Source organism: Drosophila sulfurigaster, unplaced genomic scaffold, assembly GCF_023558435.1.
Source record: "Drosophila sulfurigaster albostrigata strain 15112-1811.04 unplaced genomic scaffold, ASM2355843v2 contig_63_pilon, whole genome shotgun sequence".
Lineage (NCBI taxonomy): Eukaryota > Metazoa > Arthropoda > Insecta > Diptera > Drosophilidae > Drosophila > Drosophila sulfurigaster.
Genome location: NW_026909672.1, coordinates 166,639 through 181,756, shown reverse-complemented (window position 1 = coordinate 181,756; position 15,118 = coordinate 166,639). Strand labels below are relative to the sequence as shown.

The following is a 15,118-nucleotide window of genomic DNA, read 5'->3' as shown; positions in this document are numbered from 1 at the left end:
TAGCAACTCTTCCCAATTTGTTCTCTTAAAACATCATCAATGGCTCTCTGAAAAATACTTGGGGCATTTTTCAGACCAAAAGGGAGCCTGCAAAATTCATATTTTCCGTTGTTCACGGAGAAAGCTGTTTTTTCTCTATCTTTTTCGGCAAGCTCAATTTGATGAAATCCGGACTTCAAATCCAGAGTTGTAAAAAATGTAGCATTGCCCATATTCGATAGTATTGTCGAAATTGTAGGGATTGGATACTTGTCATCCACAGTATTTTGATTCAGTTTTCTAAAATCAATAACAAGCCTTTTTTTCCTATGCCCATTTTCATCAGTCCCTTTTTTATCGACCACCCAAGTGGGGTTATTGTAAGGCGATCTTGAAGGCCTAATAATGCCATTCGCTAAAAGTTGTTTAACTTCTGCATTAACAAAATCAGATACGCCCCTGGGATGTGGATATAGTTTTGAGTACACTGGCACTCCGTCTGTTCTGATTGTAGCAATAGTATTAATGTTATATGGTAAGGCCACACAAGGGTCTGCGAATGTTTTGATATGATCTTTTATCATTGAGTTAAAGAATGGCCTGATAGCACATGGTACATCAGCGTCATCTATATGAATAAGATTCACATTTTGAGATCTCGCAAAAAGGAGGGGCTCAGAGGTATACTCTGTTGAAATTATATTTTGAATCAAATTAATGTTTGCTTGGCATTTTTTAAAAGGTCTAAGCCGATTATTGCGTCGAATGCCTTAAGTGTGTCAAGTATAAAGAAATATGTTTTAACTTGAAAAGTGATACCAAGCACTTATGAGTAATTTTTGTGCTTCCGTGGATGGATGTTACTTGGAATTCGTTTTCTACAGGGATGATATGCTTCAAGCCCGGAAGTGGCTTAATGTAGTTTTGGAGGCCCCTGTATCCACCAAGAGTTTTATGGTTTGCCCCGCTACTGTTCGTACGATGTACGGTAACAGGGATTTCTCCCTAAAAAATTGCATGCTTCTGCATCTGACAGCTCATCCTCGGCCTGAGCGACTGTGGCTCTAGCTGTTGTTTCATATTCGTGCTCATGGGTGGTGGCATGAACCTTTTGAGTCCTCCCGGATTTTGCAGCACCCTGACTGTTGGTGTTTTGCCATTTAGTAGGTTGTCTGTATCGAGAAGAAGTGTCGACTTCCATAGGCTCAGGCAATGATGCAGTCTGATTTTGATCGACTTGCGTTCGAACCTTGTTGCTTAAAGCACCCATCTTATGATCTGGTGTTTGGGTTTTTGTGAAGTGAGGGTTCCTTCTCGAGCCCTCATTCGTTTGACTCTCAGAATTATGTTGAGACTGATGGCGCCAGCCGTTTGAACGCTGACTCGCACTTTTCTGCATTCGCTCTTCATTGTGTTTCGCGAAGTTAGCAGCAAAATGCTCCTTTCATTGCTCGATTCTGCCTCCTGAGCAAAGGCCAACGCTGTTGGCAAATCTTGGGGCTGTGATGGGAAAACTGCCATTCTTAGACTTTTCCTAAGCCCAGACACAAATGTATGAAGGGCGTCCCTCTGTATTTTTCATTAAGTACGGCAGCGGCCGTAGCATCATGTGACATAATAGTTTTATTAATCAGTAACGTTAGCTTTTTCTCTATTTCATCGTAGTATTTCAGTAAAGGCATCTCGCCCTGCCGTAGTAAACTTAGCTCTTGTTGGATAACATGTACTGGTGTTTTATCTGAATAAGTAAAGTCTAACCTTGCCATAATCGCCTTAAAATTTAACACGGTGTTAAAAGAGGCAAGCACGGCATCAGCTGGTCCCCTGACTTTATTTCTAAGTATGGCAACTGCTTGATAATGCCTGCTGCTGCCATTATAAGGCTCAAACACCTTGTACGCTGCGATTGCGGATTGTCTCCAAGAAACATAATTTTCTTGTTTTCCATCGAATTCACAAACAGATTTTACAATATCGAGGGTTCATTGCATATAACATCATTAGAAATAGTGATCTCTTGATAGACCTCTATTTTAGGAGTATTTGTTTTAAATGAATTTAATTGTTGGGTAAGTTTATTAATTTTCTCCTCAAATTCTATTTTTTGTCTCTCTAAATGGATTCTTCCATGGCCCGAAGAGTAGTCGCGTCCATTCTAGATGGTTGAATGATATTGTTTCTGTACGAAGTAATTTGGTTAACTGGGTTGTAATTGCGATTGTGCACTAAAGTTTCTTTGTAACTTTCGATAAGTTCTTCGTCGCTAGACATGTGGAAAGGAGCTTTTTTATTTACATATGTTGCGGAATAAGCTTATCTAAATACTAGTAAATGCATAAACAATATTTAATTGAAAAAAGGCAATAGATATGTAACGATATGGGTTCTGTTTTATTTATTGTGCGGCATAAGCTTTTACTTGTGTAAAAATTTAAATAAGTGTAAAGATGGAATAGTCACTTTTTATTTATTTATTTATTTATTGAACAGCATAGTATAGGAATAAATTCAAAAGAATCAAATAAGTTGCATAAGCTTTAGCTTATGCAAATGTCGGCATATATGAAAAATTGGAGTGCGCTCTTTATTGAGCTTTCGCTTATGTAAACGCCGTAATGAGCAAATTTCGCTTTTAATAAAAATGAACTTCTCACTTACATGTTTTTCAGTTTTCTTTTAGTTATCCAAATTCTTTTCTCTGCTAGCTTTTAACTCCGCTGTCCGATGCTGGGTAGGACAAGCACTGATGTCAGCTTTTCTGGTTATGTGTGGACACGCACGTGTCCAGCAGTTGGTACAGCAATTGCGGATTTGGTGAAGTTATCCAGCTCTGCTGTCCGGCAGTGAATATTGCAGCTACCTATGCTGCTTCGTGTTTTCTTCTTTTGGTTTTTTTTTGCAGGTCTTTTGCCGTTGGGCGCCAGTTAATATAATTATGTTTTAATTATTTATTCTTTCATTTTTTGTGGTTCTTGCTCTTGAGAGCTTGAGCTTCAGATCTAATCTAACTAGCATAACTTAAAACTAATCTCACAAAGTTCTGCACTCTCAGCTTTCAAGCTCTAGATCGGCGATTGAGTGCATTTGGGCCGCAGCCGACGCTCACCAAAGCTCCATATGCACCTCTCTTTCGACGACTCTCAAATTAGTGTCTCAAGCCTGACTATTTGTGACGTCAGTATTGCTCGGCACGTTAACTTGCACCTCTCTTTCGACGATTCGCAAGTTAGTGTTCCAAGCCTGACTATTTGTGACGTCAGTATTGTTCGGCACGTTAACTTGCATATTCCAGTGCGCATACATTGGTTCGCAACACCTAAAGAAAAACAATGTTGTACCTGTTTGCAGGTTAACGCTTTACATATGTTGATCATAATAAATAAATTTAGCTAAAATATACTTGTCATATATCTTATTATTATCGATTATGTAAAACTAAGACATTTCGCAACATTTATTTAGGTATAAAAAAAATTTTATTGAAGGAATAGATATATGCCAGTAAAATGGTGTATTTTTAATTTCTTTCAATAAAAATATTATTGACGTAATGAAATAAAAAAAAATTGTATCACTCTAAGCGGTGGATCACTCGGCTCATGGGTCGATGAATAACGCAGAAAACTGTGCGTCATCGTGTGAACTGCAGGACACATAAACATCGACATTGTGAACGCATATCGCAGTCCATGCTGTTATGTACTTTAATTAATTTTTTAGTGCTGCTTGGACTACATATGGTTGAGGGTTGTAAGACTATGCTAAATAAGTTGTTTAAAATTTTTCGGAATTTTAAGCACATTGTATATTGTTGGATAATATAAGTGTGAATCTAAAAAGTTGTCGCTTAAGATATTCATAATATGAATTAATAAATGAATATACTAAGACTCTGTTGCATGAGAAATTTGAAGAATTATATGTTCTTTATTCATTTCAAATAATACTGAGGAATGTCTAGCATAAAATATATTATTTTATAAACTAGAATTGCCTCTTATTAACGAATATGGTATAGAGAATAATTTTGTGAATATTATGGACCTAAAAAAAAAGATAGTATATTTCAAAATAGGCAGAGAATTGTCTATAAGTGTAATTAAACAACCTCAACTCATATGGGACTACCCCCTGAATTTAAGCATATTAATTAGTGGAGGAAAAGAAACTAACAAGGATTTTCTTAATAGCGGCGAGCGAAAAGAAATCAGTTCAGCACTAAGTCACTTTTTCTATATGGCAAATGTGAGATGCAGTGTATGGAACCTCAATATTCTAGTATGAGAAATTAACGATTTAAGTCCTTCTTAAATGAGGATATTTACCCATAGAGGGTGCCAGGCCCGTATAACGTTAATGATTATTAGATGATGTTTCCAAAGAGTCGTGTTGCTTGATAGTGCAGCACTAAGTGGGTGGTAAACTCCATCTAAAACTAAATATAACCATGAGACCGATAGTAAACAAGTACCGTGAGGGAAAGTTGAAAAGAACTCTGAATAGAGAGTTAAATAGTACGTGAAACTGCTTAGAGGTTAAGCCCGATGAACCTGAATATCCGTTATGGAAAATTCATCATTAGAATTGTAATATTTAATCAATATTATAACGATAGTGTGCATAAAAAAAAAATTTAAAAAGGGGGTTTTTTAAAAAATTAACGGTTTAAAATTTTAAAAAAAAAATTTTTTTTAAAAAAAAAAAAATTTTTTCCCTTGGGGTTTTTTGGGGGGTTTTTTCCTTTAAATTTTTTCCCAAAAAGGTTTTTTTTTGGGGGGTTTTTAAAATTTTTTGGGCCCGGGGAAAAATTTTTAAAAAAAATTTTTAAATTTGGAAAAAAAAAGGGCCCCCGGAGGTGGAAAAAAAAAAGGGGGAAACCCATAAAAAAAAGTGGAAAAATTTTTTTGGGGCCCCCTTTTTTCCCCCCTTTTCCGGTTTCCCAATTTTGGGGATTTAAAATTTTAAAAAACCCTTGGAAATTTAAAAAGGGGGGGTTTTTTTAAAAAAGGGGGAAACCTTTTTGGAAAAAAGGGGGGAAAAAAATTTTTAAAAAAAAAAATTTTTAATTTTAAAAAAAAAAAATTTTAAAAAAAAAAACCCTTTTTAAAACCGGGGGGGGAAAAAAAATTTAAACCCCCCCCCCCAAAAAAAATTTAAAAATTTAAATTTTTCTTTTGGGAAAAAAATTTTTTTTTTTTTTTTTTTTTGGGGTTTTAAAATTTTTTTTTGGGAAATTTTAAAAAAACCCTTTAAAAATTTAAATTTTTTTTTAAAAAAACCAATTTTCCCAAAATTTGGGAAAAAGGGGGAAAAAATTTTTTAAAATTTTAAAAATTTTTAAAATTTTTTTTTTTTGGGGTTTTTTTTTAAAAGGAAAAATTTCAAAAAAAAGGGGGGCCAAAAAGGGGGGGAAAACATTCCCCAAAAAAGGGAAAAAAAAAAAAAAACCCCAAATTTTTGTTTTTTTTTTCCCAAATTTTTGGGAAAAATTTTCCCCCTTTTTTCCCCAAAAAATGGAAAAAGGGGGGTTTTCCCAAAAAATTTTTTTTTTGGGAAAATTAATTTTTTTTTGGGGGGGGAAATTTTTTGGGGGGGTTTTTTTTGGGTTTTGGGCCTTTTTTTGGGGGGGAAAACGGGGGGGTTTTTGGGTAAGGGTTTTTTTTTTGGCCCAAAAAAAAAAAATTTTAAAATTTTTTTTTAAATTTTTTTAAAATTTTAAAAAAAAATTTTTGGGGGGGGGGAATTTTGGTTTTAAAAAGGGGGGGGGAAAGGCCCAAAAAAAAAAATTTTTTTTTTTGGGGGGTTTTTTTTTTTGGGGCCCCTTTTGGGTTTTGGGGTTTTTGGGGGGGGGGCCCCTTTTTTTTTAAAAAAATTTTTAAAAATTTTGGAAAAGGGGGGGGGGAAAAAAAAAGGCTTGGTTCCTTTGGGGGAAACCAAGGAAAAAGGGGAAAGGGAAAAAGGGGCCCAAAGCGGGGAAAAAATTTTTGGGGAAAAAATTGGGGGTTTTTTTTTCCCAAAAAAAAAAAGGTTTTCCCTTTTTCCCCCCAAAATTTTTAATTTAAGCTAACCGGGGGGTTTGGGGGTTTTTTTTTTAATTTTTTGGGGAAAGGGTTTTTGGGGCGTTTTCCTGTTTTTTAAAAAATGGGAAAACCCTTTTGGGGGGATTTTTTTTTTCCCCCCAAAAAAAAATTTTTGGGGCTTTGGGGAAAAAAAAGGGGGAAAAAAAAGGGGGGGGGGGGGGGGGCCCCCCTTTTGACCAAAAAGGGAAAACAAGGGGGTCCAAAAAAAGGGGGGTTTTTTGGCCCTTTTAATTAAAGGGTTTGGGGGGGGGGTTTTTGGTTAAAATTTTTTGGGGGGGAAACCCTTTTTTAAAAAATTTTTGGGGTTTGGTTGGGTTTTTTTCCCCAGGTTGGGGGAAAAAAAAGGGGGGGAAAAAATTTTTAAATTGGGGCCCTTTTGGGTTTTAAATTAAAAATTTTCCTTTTCAAATTTTTTAAAAAATTTAAAATTAAAAAAAAGGGGGGGGAAATTTTCCCGGGGCCCCCCCGGGGGAAAAAAAAAGGGGGGCCCCGGGGGGAAAAAAAAGGAACCCTTTTTTTTTTTTTTCCCTTTTAAAAAATTTTGGGGGGGGTTTTTTAAATTAAAAAAATTGATTAACCCCCCCGGGGGCCCCCCGGTTTTTTAAAAAAAATTGGGCCCGGGTGTAAAATTTGGCCCCTTTTTTGGGGGGTTTTTTTGGGGGGGGTTTTTTTAAAAGGGGTTTTTAAAAATTTTCCAAAAAAGGTTTTTTTTTTTTAAAAAAATTTTTAAAATTTTTTTTTTTTTTGGGGGGTTTTTTTAATAAAATTTTTAAAAAAAATTTTAAAAAAATTTTTTTAACCCTTGAATTCCCAAACCCCAAAAAATTAAAATTTAAATTTTTCCCCCCCTTTTTTTTTTTTTAAATTTTTTAAAAAGAATTTTTTTTTTTAAATTAAAAAACCCCCTTTTAAAATTAAAAATTTTTGGAAATTTTTGGGGCCAAAAAAAAAAAAAAAAAAGGTTTTTTTTAAATTTTTTTTTTTTTAAAAGAAAAATTAAATTTGTTTTTTTTTTAAATTTTAATTTTTAAAAAATTAAAAAAAAATTTTTTTTTAAAATAAATTTTGAAATTTTTAAAATTTTTTAAAAAAATTTTTTGGTTTAATTTTTAAAAAAAAAAAAAAAAAACCCAAAAGGGGAAATTTTTTTTTTTTTCCCCCCAAAAAAAAAAATTTTTTCCCAAAACCTTTTTGTTTTTTTTTAAATTTTTTTTTTTTTTTTTTTAAAAATTTTCCTTTTTTGGTTTTTTTTTTTTTTTTTAAAAAATTTTTTAAAATTTTTTTTTGGGGTTTTTGGGGTTTTTTCTTTTTTAAAAAAAAAAGGAAAAAAAACCGTTCCATGGAAATTTGAAATTTTAATTAATTTTTTTTTTTAAAAATAAAGGGGGGTTTAAAAAAAAATTTTTTTTTTAAATTTAAAAGGTTTTTTTTTGGGGAATTAAAGGTTTGGAAAAATTTTTTTAAAATTTTTAAAAAAAATTTTTAAAATTTAAAAAAAAATTTTAAAAAAATGTTAAAAAAATTTTTTTAAAAAAAGGGCCCCATTGTTTTAATGCATCTAACCGTTAATAAATTAAATTTGTTTTTCTCTTTTAGGGAATTGCAATATTTAATAAATTAAGTAACTAATAAATATAAATATTTTATTCAATCATATGAGATACAATTATGCAACATATAATAATTTAAATTAGCTAAAAACCGTTTGTTATGTATTATTATTATTATATACTGTATTAAGAGTGTTTTATGTGTTTTGGATAAAATAAAAAACTGCGTGTATATGTACCATAATATACATGCGTTGTAAAATGTTTTGTGGGCATACATTGGTTCGCAACACCTCATATATCTTATTATTATCGATTATGTAAAACTAAGACATTTCGCAACATTTATTTAGGTATATTTGGTGTATTTTTAATTTCTTTCTATAAAAATATTATTGACGTAATGAAATAAAAAAAAAATTGTATCACTCTAAGCGGTGGATCACTCGGCTCATGGGTTGATGAAGAACGCAGCAAACTGTGCGTCATCGTGTGAACTGCAGGACACATGAACATCGACATTTTGAACGCATATCGCAGTCCATGCTGTTATGTACTTTAATTAATTTTTTAGTGCTGCTTGGACTACATATGGTTGAGGGTTGTAAGACTATGCTAAATAAGTTGTTTAAAATTTTTCGGAATTTTAAGCACATTGTATATTGTTGGATAATATAAGTGTGAATCTAAAAAGTTGTCGCTTAAGATATTCATAATATGAATTAATAAATGAATATACTAAAACTCTGTTGCATGAGAAATTTGAAGAATTATATGTTCTTTATTCATTTCAAATAATACTGAGGAATGTCTAGAATAAAATATATTATTTTATAAACTAGAATTGCCTCTTATTAACGATTATGGTATAGCGAATAATTTTGTGAATATTATGGACCTACAAAAAAAGATAGTATATTTCAAAATAGGCAGAGAATTGTCTATAAGTGTAATTAAACAACCTCAACTCATATGGGACTACCACCTGAATTTAAGCATATTAATTAGGGAGGAAAAGAAACTAACAAGGATTTTCTTAGTAGCGGCGAGCGAAAAGAAATCAGTTCAGCACTAAGTCACTTTTTCTATATGGCAAATGTGAGATGCAGTGTATGGAACGTCAATATTATGGTATGAGAAATTAACGATTTAAGCCCTTCTTAAATGAGGATATTTACCCATAGAGGGTGCCAGGCCCGTATAACGTTAATGATTATTAGATGATGTTTCCAAAGAGTCGTGTTGCTTGATAGTGCAGCACTAAGTGGGTGGTAAACTCCATCTAAAACTAAATATAACCATGAGACCGATAGTAAACAAGTACCGTGAGGGAAAGTTGAAAAGAACTCTGAATAGAGAGTTAAATAGTACGTGAAACTGCTTAGAGGTTAAGCCCGATGAACCTGAATATCCGTTATGGAAAATTCATCATTAGAATTGTAATATTTAATCAATATTATAACGATAGTGTGCATATCAGAGAACGGCACGGGTACACACACTCAACCGGTGCACCGGTTACTCATGTGCCTTTTCGATATACTTGCAATCATAAGTGTGAGTAGCCAAAAATACACATACTCATGAGGCTTATACTCATGAGCATAAGTGTATCGAAAGGCTTATACTCATGAGTATGAGTATCAAGAAAGGCCCGACACTTATTGTGCAAGTGCCGAGGCATATTCGTCAATTTGCGATCGGTGATTCTATGCACTCGGGTAAAGCCGGTGCCGGTGGTTATGGGTAATTGTATCCGATACACTTGGTAAAAAATTATGAGTGGACCGGCACGATTGTATGTATGTACATAGTATGTACTACATACATTTGTATGTTTGTATGTATGTTTGTTGAGATGCAAAAACTGCCGTCGGCTTTTTGTATTGTTGCTATTGCTGATGCGCTCTTCTTGCACTCATTTTATTTCTCGAAAATTTAAATTCGCAAACTATTTTTTTGGCTTTGTCTAGTGTATTTATTTGATGACTTATATAATTAATAAAAATTAAATGTTAAAGAATTTGTAGATGTTGGAAAGGAACAAAAACAAGTAAACATCCACCTAATCAGTTTTATTAAGTGTAATTTACCTGTTTTATGAGTTTTGGGTTTTACATTCATTAATAACCGGAAAATCAGACATTTGATTACCTGTTTATAACACTATTGTAAATGCTTATATAATTGCAAAAGGGTATTTTGCATATTTGTACAATTTCCATAAATTTCAGGAAAAACCATCTGATATTTTCTTTGATCATTTGTAAAAGTAAAACACGCAAAAATCATTCACAAAGCAAAAGTCATAAAATCTAACAGCGAGCCGCGACACACAAGCATCAATAGGGGTGGGGGAAAAACACCCAAGTGTTTGATCAAATACTCGAGTGGGTATCTGAGCAAGACACTTGGGTGTTTTTCAGAATTTGAACAGATACTCATAAGACACAAGCCATTTCGTCATGAGTGCAAAATGATCGGTTGCACGGAGAACAACCACCGGCAAGACACAAGTGTGTACAAGCCGAGTGCCTAAAATGATCGGGTGCACGAAGAACAACCACCGGCAAGACACAAGTGTGTAACATACAAGCCGAGTGCCTAAAATGATCGGGTGCCGAATAGGCAAGAGCAAGAAAGGCCTGAGTATGACAATGACTCATACTCGCAGCACTCGCATGATTTTGAGTAAGTGTGTATCTCTTACTCGGTTTGCGAGTGCTAAGTAGCACCGGCACTCAGAAATTTATGGGTGTGAGTTGAGTGTCGAAATTTGCCACCCTTGACGATGTCTGGTGCATATGGAAAACCATATAAGGACATTGTAATTTATTAGCATGTATGGAATTTATCAAACAATTTTGATAAGAGTTTATTTAAATTAACATAACATAAATTTCAAAAATAGATAAAGTGCTGATAGATTATATGAGTACAGTGCGGAATTATATAATGGCATGATTATCATTGATTTTTATGTTTATTATAAGCACTTGTATGATTAACAATGCGAAAGATTCAGGATACCTTCGGGACCCGTCTTGAAACACGGACCAAGGAGTCTAACATATGTGCAAGTTATTGGGATATAAACCTAATAGCGTAATTAACTTGACTATTATTGGGATTAGTTTTTTAACTATTTATAGTTAATTAACGCAATCCCGGGGTGTTCTAAATAGTTATGTATAATAATATTTATATTATTTATGCCTTTAACTGGAACGTACCTTGAGCATATATGCTGTGACCCGAAAGATGGTGAACTTGATCAGGTTGACGTCAGGGAAACCCTGATGGAAGACCGAAACAGTTCTGACGTGCAAATCGATTGTCAGAATTGAGTATAGGGGCGAAAGACCAATCGAACCATCTAGTAGCTGGTTCCTTCCGAAGTTTCCCTCAGGATAGCTGGTGCATTTAACTGTTGTATAAAATACTTTTATCTGGTAAAGCGAATGATTAGAGGCCTTAGGGTCGAAACGATCTTAACCTATTCTCAAATTTCAAATGGGTAAGAGCCTTAACTTTCTTGATATGAAGTTTAAGGTTATGATATAATGTGCCCAGTGGGCCACTTTTGGTAAGCAGAACTGGCGCTGTGGGATGAACCAAACGGAATGTTGTGGTGCCCAAATTAACAACTCATTCAGAAACCATGAAAGGCGTTGGTTGCTTAAAACAGCAGGACGGTGATCATGGAAGTCGAAATCCGCTAAGGAGTGTGTAACAACTCACCTGCCGAAGCAACTAGCCCTTAAAATGGATGGCGCTTAAGTTGTATACCTATACATTACCGCTAAAGTAGATGATTTATATTACTTGTAATATAAATTTTGAAACTTTAGTGAGTAGGAAGGTACAATGGTGTGCTTAGAAGTGTTTGGCGTAAGCCTGCATGGAGCCGTCATTGGTACAGATCAGAGAACTGCAAAAATCACTATTTTCTTGATTTTAACCATACGCGTACTTTTCCAATCAACTCAACTCACTGAACAAAACACAGCGATGAGTAAAAATCAACTCATTTTGCTGTACACATCATTCCGATCATCTTGAGTTTTCGGCTCAAAATTTCTCATTCAACTCAACTCACTGAATAAAAAACAGTGATGAGTGAATTTCAATTTATTTTGCCGTACGCATCATTCCGATCAAAAAAATGAGTATGTGTTGACGAAAGCATCATTCGGATCAATTCGAGTTGATCGTTTATGAGTAAACGATTAGCGACAAGACGACACGAAGTGAGCATTACGAATGCATGTACAATAACAATTTCTATGCGAGCTTCTTGAAGCTTGTTGTTGTTGCTTGTTTTCGCACATTTCATCTGTGCAGAAAAAGTACCGTTTGCTGCGCGCATGAGTAAAATCATACGAGTTGATTTTTGTGAGTTGATTGCTATTCTTGTTCAAAAAATTGATTGTTGAACCGAATGAGTAGCGCCCGAAATCATTATGCTGAACACGAGCCGAATAATTTGGAGTGAAACAAAAAATCGCTCGCACCCGAGTGGATTTAAAATCTACAACGAAAATGTGAGCGCATGCAAGTTTGATCGGCTGATCCGAACAGTGTGATTATTCGGTTGTTGAGCGCGTATGAATTTTTGTCATTCACCCGAAGCCGTTCTCTGGTACAGATCTTGGTGGTAGTAGCAAATATTGTTATTAAATATGGGCCTCGTGTTCATCCTGGCAACAGGAACGACCATAAAGAAGCAATAACATGGTTTATGTGCTCGTTCTGGGTAAATAGAGTTTCTATCATTTATGGTAGTTTCTTGTTCCCCGTATAGTTTAGTTACGTAGCCAATTGTGGAACTTTCTTGGTAAAATTTTTAAGAATACTAGTTGGGCAACTAGTTAGTTCTTTTAAATTATAACGATTATCAATTAACAATCAATTCAGAACTGGCACGGACTTGGGGAATCCGACTGTCTAATTAAAGCAAGGCATTGTGATGGACCTAGCGGGTGTTGACACAATGTGATTTCTGCCCAGTGCTCTGAATGTCAAAGTGAAGAAATTCAAGTAAGCACGGGTCAACAGCGGGAGTAACTATGACCCTCTTAAGGGAAAACTGCGGAAAAAAACAAGTAAGAAAGCTACAGTCGAGTGTACTCGACTGTGAGATACCCGCTAACCATTTTGAATAAAAGCAATATATTTTGCGGTATATTTCTCAAAATATACCAAATATACTACTAAAATACTAAAAAATATACCAAATGGTATATGTGGTATATCGATATAGTACCGCATTCAAAATATACCATAGACGGCACAATATACCAAATTGTCAGACAAAGTGACTAAGACCCCAGTAAGTAGGCGTTTTTGCCCATACAAAAGAATTTCTTTAATAACTTCGACAATTTTTATCTGATCGCAACCAAATTTTCAGGAATCATAACTACTATAGTAATTATTGTCTATACCAAAATTCGTAACTCTAGCTTTAAAATTACGCTTGTTATTCGATTTTTTTGATTTGCGGGGGCGGAAGTGGGCGTGGCAAAAATTTTAAACAAACTTGATCTGCGTGCAAACACAACAAATGCTGTCGAAAAAATTAAAGCTCTATCTCTTATAGTCTCTGAGATCCAGTGTTTCATACGGACGGACGGACAGACACACAGACACACAGACGGACAGACGGACATGGCTATATCGTCTCGGCTGTTGACGCTGATCAAGAATATATATACTTTATAGGGTCGGAGATGCCTCCTTCAACCTGTTACATACATTTCCTGCCGGCACAAAGTTATAATACCCTTCTACCCTATGGGTAGCGGGTATAAAAATAGCCAAATGCCTCGTCATCTAATTAGTGACGCGCATGAATGGATTAACGAGATTCCTACTGTCCCTATCTACTCAGTCTGGTTTCAACTGTTAGGCTGAACAGATGTGCTGAGGGGTGCCTGCATTTCGTAGTGTTTTTGCGATAACAGTTATTTGTTGTCTTTCGAGTAGCGGTAAATTTTCGCGTGTGCGCTTTATGCTTCTCGTTCGCTGTGTGCGTGTGAGTAGCGTGGGAAAATCGTCGCGTGTCGTTGCGAGTGTGTACGTGCGTGTGCTTGTTTTAAGCGCTCTTAAAACAGATTAATTTCGTGTGACCTACTTTCTGGTGAGTACAGTTGTGTGTTTTTAAGACTTGCACAAAAGTCTTGGATGCCAGCGTGCAAGCCGGCCGTTGGAGCTGGGGGGAGTGGTGCGTCGATGAACGACCTCCCTTCGGTGGCTGACGGGAAGGTTAAGCGGAAGGGGGGATCGGCGTCAGCGAAGAAGCTGAAGAAGGCAGCTTCTTTAGCTTCTTTAGATGATGCTGGGTTAGGTAAAGAGTATCTGGGAGCCGCTAGTGGTGGTGTCAGCGCCGTTACTAACGTGCTTAGCGTGGCTGAGGAGAATCTGGTGTCGGCAGATTCGACCCCGATGTGCTCATTGGGGAGTATGCTTGAAGAGTTTAGGGCGGCTGAAAAGACAGCAGAGGCGTTGGTTGCTCCATTGAGCAAGCCAGGACCAAAGATGCGCAAGGGAAGAGAGTGCTTAAAGCAGGCTTTAAATGCCTGAATATTCTGTGCATGGGATAATGAAATAAGACCTCTGTTCTGCTTTCATTGGTTTTCAGATCAAGAGGTAATGATTAATAGAAGCAGTTTGGGGCATTAGTATTACGACGCGAGAGGTGAAATTCTTGGACCGTCGTAAGACTAACTTAAGCGAAAGCATTTGCCAAAGATGTTTTCATTAATCAAGAACGAAAGTTGGAGGTTCGAAGGCGATCAGATACCGTCCTAGTTCTAACCATAAACGATGCCAGCTAGCAATTGGGTGTAGCTACTTTTATGGCTCTTTCAGTCGCTTCCCGGGAAACCAAAGCTTTTGGGCTCCGGGGGAAGTATGGTTGCAAAGCTGAAACTTAAAAGAATTGATGGAAGGGCACCACCAGGAGTGGAGCCTGCGGCTTAATTTGACTCAACACGGGAAAACTTACCAGGTCCGAACATAAGTGTGTAAGACAGATTGATAGCTCTTTCTCGAATCTATGGGTGGTGGTGCATGGCCGTTCTTAGTTCGTGGAGTGATTTGTCTGCTTAATTCCGATAACGAACGAGACTCAAATTTATTAAATAGATATCTTCAGGATTATGGTGTTTAAGCTTATATAGCCTTCATTCATGGTGGCAGTAAAATATTCATTGTGTTTGAATGTGTTTATAGAAGTGGAGCCGTACCTGTTGGTTTGTCCCATTATAAGGACACTAGCTTCTTAAATGGACAAATTGCGTCTAGCAATAATGAGATTGAGCAATAACAGGTCTGTGATGCCCTTAGATGTCCTGGGCTGCACGCGCGCTACAATGAAAGTATCAACGTGTATTTCCTAGACCGAGAGGTCCGGGTAAACCGCTGAACCACTTTCATGCTTGGGATTGTGAACTGAAACTGTTGACATGAACTTGGAATTCCCAGTAAGTGTGAGTCATTAACTCG

At 35.7% G+C, this 15,118-nt stretch overlaps 2 pseudogenes; both read left to right on the top strand.

Annotated features, from left to right (window-relative positions):
* The first annotated feature begins 3,551 nt into the window (after nt 1-3,551).
* Nucleotides 3,552-3,730, top strand: LOC133849822 (5.8S ribosomal RNA; annotated as a pseudogene).
* Nucleotides 3,731-8,035: 4,305 nt separating this feature from the next.
* On the top strand, nt 8,036-8,214 carry LOC133849821 (5.8S ribosomal RNA; annotated as a pseudogene).
* Nucleotides 8,215-15,118: the final 6,904 nt, after the last annotated feature.